The sequence below is a fragment of the Chrysemys picta genome, chromosome 4 (genome assembly GCF_011386835.1).
Source record: "Chrysemys picta bellii isolate R12L10 chromosome 4, ASM1138683v2, whole genome shotgun sequence".
NCBI classification, from domain to species: domain Eukaryota; kingdom Metazoa; phylum Chordata; order Testudines; family Emydidae; genus Chrysemys; species Chrysemys picta.
Genome location: NC_088794.1, coordinates 60,900,135 through 60,909,445, shown reverse-complemented (window position 1 = coordinate 60,909,445; position 9,311 = coordinate 60,900,135). Strand labels below are relative to the sequence as shown.

General features: G+C 55.8%; 1 long non-coding RNA gene across 1 annotated transcript; it reads right to left on the bottom strand.

The window, feature by feature from the left end:
* Nucleotides 1-1,245: 1,245 nt before the first annotated feature.
* LOC122172909 (uncharacterized) lies at nt 1,246-8,519 on the bottom strand. The gene is made up of 3 exons (XR_006173447.2): nt 8,451-8,519; nt 2,958-3,014; nt 1,246-1,691 (listed from the first exon to the last, which is right to left on the bottom strand). It is a non-coding gene; the product is annotated as an uncharacterized LOC122172909 (long non-coding RNA).
* Between the last annotated feature and the right edge of the window lie 792 nt (nt 8,520-9,311).

The following is a 9,311-nucleotide window of genomic DNA, read 5'->3' as shown; positions in this document are numbered from 1 at the left end:
GCAGAGAGACCTCTCGGTCTGTGCCCTGGGCAAACTCCCTGCCCTGGGGAGCGACACGGAACTGACCAGCCCGTGTGTCCCCCGCCATGCCGCTGGAAGCCAGGGTGTCTCAGGGAAGCCTGGGGCTGAGCTGGCAATGCCAATCACAGCACATGGCCCCTCCCAGTGCTGCTCACACAGGTAGCTTGGGGCAGGGGGAGGGTCCCTCGAAGTAGCAGCTGCGCCCCCTAGAGGCCAGAGGAGAGCACGGCTCCCCGCCCCCAGCAGAAGCTCAAGTCATAGGGGACCAGGGGCGAAGTCAAGAACGCTTTAGCCTAATTGCCAGAGCTCTTCCTGGGGCCATTTCTCAGGCTCCGCGGGGCACTAGCAGCTCAGATGCTGTGTGTGGGGCCAGCGAGGGTCCCCTCCCCTCTCCCCAGCGCATCTCTGCAGCACGAGGAGTTTGCTCCGTGGGTCTGTTTCTAACTCCAAGGGTTTATTTGCTGTCCAAGCGCCGGGCATAGGGGTGAGCCCGGCCCCATGCTCTGCAGGAGCAGGCGAGGGTCACGTCTCATCACAGCCTCGCTGATGGCCTCCGGCCACTTCCAAAGCCGGCAGTAGCCCCGGTGCGGCCCCTTGCTGGGAATGGGCACGTGGGGTGGGGGTCTCAGCAGGTGGGGGTCAGGGGAGAGCTCACCCTGGCAGGTGTTCTCACTCGCGTGCGTGAAGTTGGCTTTCCCAGAGCTGGGCTCGTAGCCATTGATGCAGGTGCAGTGGTAACTCCCAGCCACGTTGTTGCAGTTTGCGTAGCGTCCGCAGTCTGGCGGGCTCGACCCCAGACACTCGTTAATATCTGTAATGCAAGAGGGGACGCTCTGTACAGTCCTGGCAGGGAGATGTTCCCCGTATCACTGCCCTCAGCTCCCCGCACTGAGCTGGGTGATGGGACCCAGGCGACCGGGGCACGGAGCGGTTAGTGATTAAGGGCCTGATTCTCAGTTACCCATTTCTGCTGCTGCAATCTCAGAAACAGCCCCACGAGCCTCCTGTCCAAGGTATGGGGGGGTTCAGCCCCACAAACACCCAGATCCCCCATGTGAGGGGATGGGGGGAGACTCCCTCTGGGGCTCCAGGCTCCCTCTGTGTTGGGGGGGTGACAAGCTGCCTCTCCTCCGCCCCCTCCCTCCTTGGATCCCTGCGGGCTGGAGTGGGGGGGAGTATAGCCAGGGCTGCCCCATTCTACTCCCGTGGGGCCCCTCTGCCCCAGGACACTCAGGGGCTGACTAGGGCCCAGGCTGGGATTCAGACGGGTCAGTGTGATGGGCCCCCCCACCCTGTGCCCAATCCACAGAGCTCAACGCTCCTGGCTCCTGCTGCAGCCGCTCCTGCTGCTCACTCTGGAGGCCCCGGTTCGATCCCCAGGAGGGCGGCGCTCACCCGTGCTGCTGCCCCCCCTCATTCCCCAGCCGGGCTGAGCCCCCCCACAGGCCCTGCAGTCAGTGGAGTTGGCTGCTCTGGCACTTAATGCCCTGCTTTGTCCCAGCCCCCCCAGGAGAACGTGGGAGCCCCGTTACCGTCACAGATCTCAGTTGGGTCGGTGAAGAAGCGATTCCCATCTGGCTGGTATCCATCCAGGCAGGTACAGTGGGTGTTGTTCACACACTTGGCGTTTGCTGGGCATAGCATATGGTTGTTGCAGTCCTCAGTGGTACCTGCAGGGGTGGGAGCAGCTGGGCAGGGTCAGTCAATGCAGAGCGGCTCCCCCCACCCACACACACAGTGGGATCGACTCCTTTCACACACCCCATTCGCTGATTTTCGTCCCTGGGCGCCTGGCAAACAGCTCTGACGCCATCCACCGCCTGGCAACAAACTGCCCTCGGCTGCACACGAGGCCTTGGCTCCCCGGGGAGTCCCCGGCACAGACAGGCAGAGCCGCCGGAGCCGGGCGTCGCTTCAAGTGAAACGTTTTCGATCTCACCCATTTTTTCTCCTTTTTGTTCCTGTCGTCATTACTCTCATTAGTGTCAATTTCAAACCGAAACCTCGCTTCCAACCGGAAAATGGGAATTTTTCGTTTTGAAAATTATTTCATCCGCCCCCCCATACACATATTTTTTCCCTGAGTAAAACCAAACATTCCTCTGAACCGAATCGACATTTTCTGGCAAAAAATGGGTCCTTGGGAAATTCCTGCCCGGCTCTGCTCTGGATTGACTGAGAGCAGAGTCGGGCGCGAGGCTAGTTTGGATCCTGAGCTGCCTCCCATGACCCAGACTGTGACCTGCCTACGGGGGCTCCTGGATCCTTTAGCTGCTGGGTGTCTGGGGCTCCGCTGGGACCCGTCCCTCTGGCCAGCGTGAGGGGAAGGATCCCAGCGCAGCTTAGCCGGCTGCAGGGTTGGGACGGGAGCAGACGGAGCAGGGTGGGTGCAGCACTGGGGGACCCCAGTGGGTCAATAGGAATTTACCCAAATCTCATCTTGGGGTTAGCAGCAGAGCTGGGCTCGGGGCGCAGAGTCCGGATCCCAAACGCCCCCAGCTGGGCACGTGGGTCCCAGGTTTCAATTCAGCCCGATTTTAGAGGGGGGACACCTACAAATGCCACTTCTAACATCTGAGCCATCAGGGGCTTTGATTTGGGCTGGTCAATAACAGGGCCCTTGGCTACAAAGGGGATCTGCCCCTCACTCCAGCCCCCAGTGTAGAGCCCTGGGCCCCAGTGTCTATTCTCTGCTGGCCACGGGGCAGGGAAGGGAAGGGGAGGGCTACACAGGGGCCTTCTCCTCTCCCCTGCACACACCCACCATGCTCTATAAACCCACCCCAAGACGCCCACGCCAAGGGGCTGCTCCCGGCTCGCCAGACCCCTGACTCTGCTCTCCTCCCACAAGGGAAAGGGAATGGAGGGGGCGGAGGCCGGAGACCCCAGGCAGCCGGGAGCGCTGGGGAACGTTAGCCAGGAGGAATCAGCCTTACCTTGTGTGCCGTTATTCTGGGCCATGGTGCCCCCCAGGCACAGGGCGATGCAGAGCCCTGGAAGGCAGAGACAGGGTGAGGCACCATGGGCAGATGGTAACCACCACTCAGCTGCACACACACCCAGCCGCCCCCGTCCTGCCAATCCTGGGCCAATGGCCAGTCAGTGCCCTGCCGATGGTGGAATTAAAATGCAGCAACCTGGTGCTCTGGGAAATCAGCCCCAGCTGGGATCCCTGGTAATATTTTTATCTGGTTCCGGTTGGGAACTGGACTTTTGGCCAGGGCAACTGGATCTTTATTGTGTTTATTAGCAACTAAGACCAGGAGCCCCCATTGTCAGGGCTGGATTTATACTTAGGGCACCCTAGCCACAGGGGCTCAGCGGTCGTTCCCCCCAGGCTTGGAGCTCCAGGGCCCCCCGCCATCTGGAGGTGGCCGGGAGCTGCAGGGTACCCCTGCGACCCGGAAGTTCTTAACTGCCACTTTTAACTTTTAGGTGCCCTGCCGCGAACTGCCCAGCGCCCCCCACCCCCTCTGCCCAGAGCTGCCCCATGAACTCCCCTAGAGACCCACTCTCCCAACCCCTGCCCCCTGACCCGCACTCACTGGCCCCCCGGGAGGTAACGCATTCTGCTGGGCAGAGCGAGGAGCGCTCCAGCAACAGGGCTGTGTGGGTCTGTCTCCCCTTCAGCCGGCCCTGCCCCCTGCTGGGACCTGAGAGTGACAACATTTGAATTTTTAGGCACCCCATAGAATGCTGGCGCCCCTAGGCACATGCCTACTGTGCCTAATCGGAAATCCGGCCCTGCCCAGTGTGCCGGGTGGCACCCAGAGCCCACCAAGATCAGGGCCCCCATTGTACCAGGTGCTGAACCAAACCTAACAAGGTCAGGGCCCTGTCACGCCAGGTGAAACCAAAGCCGACTGAGATCAGGGCCACATCACGCTCGGTGCTGCACAGAAACACAGTGAGCCAGTCTGTGATCCAAAAGTGTCATGGCAATAGGCAAAGGGAGGAGCATTCTCTCCACTTTACAGATGGGGAAACTGAGGCACAGTGAGGAGTAATGACTTACCCAAGGTCACCCAGTACGTCCATGCAATGGACAAACCCACTTGGAAAGGGGAAGCACTAGGGGGCGGGGAGATGGGATGAAAAGACAACACAGGCTTATTTTGATCTCAGGTCCAAATCCGCCCCCTCCTGCTGGGTGTTTATTTATAGCCCGTTGCTCTGAGTCATTAACCACACGGCGGTGTGAAGAACCAGATGATAAAGGACCCGTGGGCCAAGTGCCCAAGGTGAGGTGAAAAGGGGAAGCACATCGGGCTGTGGAACCGCATTGTGCTTTCCTAGGAAGGGAACTAGAAACGGGGCACTTTGAAATTCAGCTCCGGTCGATCTCCCCCAGGGAGATCCATGGAGGACGAGGGAGCTGGGGAGCTGACGGCATCACAGTTCCCTGGGGAGCGAAGGCCGAGCCATTAATTCAGAGATTCTCCGGCCAGGAAGGGAGCAGGCTGATTGGGCCTCTCACACTGCATGGGCCTGAGAATGACCCAGGGATTCCTGCATCCAGCCCATAGCTGGGGATGGAGCTAGCACGGAACTTGAGAGAGGACAGCCCGTCTGTTCGACTCCAAGTGATGGAAACGACTGTTGTGTGTTCACACTGTCAGCTGCCTGCGCAATAGCATGTTCACACTTGTGGCATTTGCAGCAGTATTTGGAGCGGTGCTCTCTGGGCAGCTATTCCACAGAGCACCTCTTTCTCTTCTGCCGCTAAGAGTTGTGGGAAGGCGGAGGCCATTACGGGGCATCCTGGGTCCTGTCCCAATGCCTTTAATGCATTTTTTCACATCCCAGCAGTCCCTGTGCTTTCATCTGCATTTGGCGCCATCTTTCAATGGTTTGTGTATTGCGCGTCCTGCCTCTTCAGGCTGCAGGAATGGATCCCGAACTGTTGACCAGTATGCTGCTCGCTCTGACCAAGACATCACAAGTGGCAGTGGAGTTATTCATTAAACTACAAAGGTAAGAGGAGTGTGACATTGATCTCGACACATGTTGTAGCTACAATACGAGATTGCTTGTGGCATTCACGGAGGTGCTGACCACAGTGGAACACTGCTTTTGGGCTTGGGAAACAAGCTCTGAGTGGTGGGATCATATTGTGATGCACGTCTGTGATGACGACCAATGGGTGCAGAACTTTCGGATGAGGAAAGCCACATTCTTGGGACTGTCTGATGAGCTCACCTCAGCCCTGCGGTGCAAGGACATGAGAATGAGAGCTGCCCTGCCGCTGGAGAAGCATGTGGCGATTGAACTGTGGAAGCTGGCTACTCCAGACTACTACCGATCGGTCGCTAACCAGTTTGGAGTGGGAAAGTCGACCGTTGGACTTGTGTTGACAGAAGTCTGCAGGGCCAGTTATCCCATGTCGCTTTGAAAGACCGTGACTCTGTGCAACATGAGTGACATTGTGGATGGCTTTGCACAAATGGCTTCCCTAACTGCCGAGGGGCGATAGATGGCACGCATATTTCAATTCTGGCACCGGACTACCTAGCCACTGAGTACATTAATCACAAGGGGTAGTTCTCAATAGTTCTCCAGGTGCTTGTGGATCACCGTGGGTGTTTCACAGACATTAACACAGGCTGGTCTGGAAAGGTGCATGACGCACACATGTTTTGGAACACCGGCCTGTTCAGGAAGCTGCAAGCAAGGACTTTCTTCCCGGGCCAGAAGATCACCATAGAGGAAGTTGAAATGCCCATTGTGATCCTGGGAGACCCTGCCTACCCCTTAAAGCCGTGGCTTATGAAGCCATACATGGAGCAACTTGACAGCAGTATGGAGCGGTTCAAGAACAGGCTGAGCAAGTGCAGAATGACTGTTGAATGTGCTTTTGGCCATTTAAAAGCCCGCTGGTGCTGCCTCTATGGGAAGCTGGACCTGGCCGATGACAATATTCCGATGCTTATAGCCGCATGCTGTATGCTCCATAATGTTTGTGAAGGGAAGGGTGAAAGCTTCATTCAGGGCTGGATCGTAGAGGTACAGCGCACGGAGGCTGAGTTTGAACAGCGAGAAACCAGGGCTATTAGAGGGGCGCAATACGGGGCATCAGGATCAGGGATGCCTTGAGGCAGCAATTTGAAGCCTAAAGCCACTAATATTTGTTGCTATGCTCGGGAGTGCAGTGCTTGTAATGCTAGGAGGTGATTGTTGCAGATGATGCAATATGTGGGTTTAGCATAATGGTATGTTGCTTTGCAGGGCTCTTTTTTGCTTTCAATTAATAGAATACAGATTGCTTTCAAACCAACACAATTCTTTTATTAAAAAACAACAATCGGAGGAGAGAGTCAAAGAAACAAACAACATTAACAGTGAGGGGGGATGGGGGAAGGGAAGGTCCCAGGAGAAGGAGGGGTCCTGGGACGGCTAAAGATTTGTGTATGTCCAGGGATCATATCCAACCTTCAACTTTGGAGTACAATGCAGCGGGTGCTGTACTTCAGCAGGGCCAAACCGCAGAGGGATGTGTGTTTTAGTGCAGTGGGTAGTGGGAGTCGGCAGTGCTGGATTGTGATGGGGGAGGAGTGGAATGCCGCGGGTATAAACTAGAGCCAGGAGGTTGATAAGAGTGTGTTGGTGGTGTCTGGGGGGTGTATGGGAAAGAGTTTTGCAACAGCAGCTGCAGGGGAGGGCGGGCGCGGAGCTGCTTAGTTTGAAGAGCTAGTATCGCCTGGAGCGTGTCTGCTTGGCGCTCCATGACCTTTAAGAGCCACTCCATGGCTTCATTCTGGCGCGCCGCGTTCTCCTTCGGTCCCTCTTCTCGCTGTCCCGCCACTCCTGCAATTCCTGTTTCTCGGCAGCAGACTGCATCATAACATCACGCAGAAAGTCCTCCTTAGTTCTTCTTGGCCGCTTTCTAATTCTGCGCAGCCGTTCAGCTGCCGATAGCAAAGAGGGAGGCTGGGCTCCCAAGGTCATCTCTGTGAAGTTTAAACACAACATTTTACAGACGCAGGATTGTTTGCAACACAGAGAGCACTGATTCAGTGCTTTAAACACAGCCAGTACTCACACACCTGGCACTAACTGGCTGACCCCAGGCAAGCACACATGAGCCACAAGACCCCCAAAATGGTGAGTAGCTGCAGAGGCAGGGTAAGTCACTCTTCTCAGACCCTGCTGTACACTGGGCATGTGGGTCTTGGGGAGAGCCAGCACTGTAGGGGGTGGGGGCTGATAATCAATCCTGTCCCCACACTTACCACAGGATGTGATCATTATGGAAGATATCTTGCTGCTGAGGGTCAGCAGGGAATCAAGGGAGGGTCTTCTCCAAAACGGCAACTTCTGCCCTGGCCCCTATGTGGCTCGCCTGTGTGCAGCAATGGACCCCCCAGCCCCCGTGATGGCACAGTGGTGCGGGAAAGTTACCGTTAATGGGGCAAGAAACAAAGCAGCTCTGCTGAAGTACCTGCAGCAGCTGATTGCCCAGTATTTCCACGAGAGCTTCCTGGAGATCTCTGAGGGAGATTCCCGTGAAGTGAGGGAGTCAATCAACAGCCTGTTCCTCTGCTCAGAGTAGGCATGCGGTGGGAGACAAGCCTGCTTTCTGCAACTCTCCTCCCCCAGCAACTCACTTCAGTGATTCCCAAAATCAAATACACTTACCAGGGGCCTCCTCTCCTGTTTGCACTTCACCAACATCCGACAGCTGTGATTCGCTAGCCTCCTCTGGGGTAGAAAAGAGCTCCTGGCTGCATCCATCTCTGATCTCTGAGTCATCCTCTGCCTCTGGGTCCCCCTCTTCTTCCACATCCTCATCCAAGATTTCCTCCTCTTGTCTTGGTCCACTTTCGACTGGCACACGAGCCACTGAAGTATCCACAGTGGCCTTTGCAGTGGAGGTGGGGTCTCCACTGAGTATCGCGACCAGCTCTTCGTAGAACTGGCAGCTTATGGGCGCAGCACCGGAGCGGTGGTTTGCCTCCTGCACCTCATAGTAGGTGTTCCGCAGCTCCTTCACTTTGACCCTGTACTGCAATGTGTCCTGGTCATGGCCCCTTTCTGTCATGCATCGTGAAATCTGTCCATAGGTATCATAATTCCTATGGCTGGAGCGCAGCTGGGACTGGACAGCCTCCTCTCCCCAAATGCTGATGAGGTCCAGCAGCTCGGCATTGCTCCAAGTGGGGGATCGCCTGGTGCGTGGAGCAGGCAAGTAACAGGAGACGCTCCCTGCCCCGACTATGATTCCATCTAAGACCACAGGTACGCACTCAGGCCAGCCAGCCCCTCCCGCCACCATGGCGACACTTCTATTTATAGCTAGATGAGAGCTAGTGCAACGATGTCTTCTTGAGCTGAAACATTCACCTTCCAGCCCCAATGCAGACAGACCCTTGAGCCTCTCCGGATTCTCCTAGCCCCACCCAAGTTCAGCCCATGGACTTTGTTCCACTCACCCAATGGATACACATCACCTCGGGTTGCCATGGTGGCTCAGATGCTGTCAGGACAGGTCGAGTTCTGAGGATTCTGAGCTTTGCAGCCTCCTTATCTTGGAGAAATTAGACAGGAAACCAAGTTGACTCATTTCCTGTTGCATTCTATTGTATTAACCCACAGTACTGCACACCGTCTTCTCAGCATGCCCTGCTCTCCTTCCTTCTGCCCTACCACTTCTCCCAGCCCCATAAGCATTTACTTTGCTGAGTACCTACGGGGAAAACTGACCACAGTGCAGAGGGTCCAGCATCATTTCACACAATCACTGGAATGTGGAATTGCAAGGGACCTCGGGAGGTCAAACAATCCATCCCCATGTGCTGAGGCAGAACTAAGTGCAGCTAGACCATCCCTGGCAGGTGTTTATCCAACCTGTTCTTACAACCCCCCATAACAGGGATTCCAGAGCCTCCCTAGGTCACCTGTTCCTGTCCTGAACTATCCTTAGAGTTAGAAAGTTTTTCTTAATATCTAACCTAAATCTCCCTTGCTGCTAACTAAGCCAATTCCTTCTTGTCCTACCCTTGGTGGACATGGGCACCAATTGATCACAGTCCTCTTTATAACAACCTTTTACATATTTGCAGATTGTTATCATGTCCCACCTCAGCCATCTCGTCTGTGGACAAAACATGCCCAGTTCTTTCAATCTTTCCTCACAGGTCATGTTTTCTAAACCTCTGATCATTTCTGTTGCTCTCCTCTGGAATCCGTACAATTTGTCCTCATCCTTCTTAAGCGCAGCACCCAAACCTGGACATGGTTCTCCCACAATGAGTAGAGGAGAACAGTCACCTCCCATCTCTGACCCACCCAAC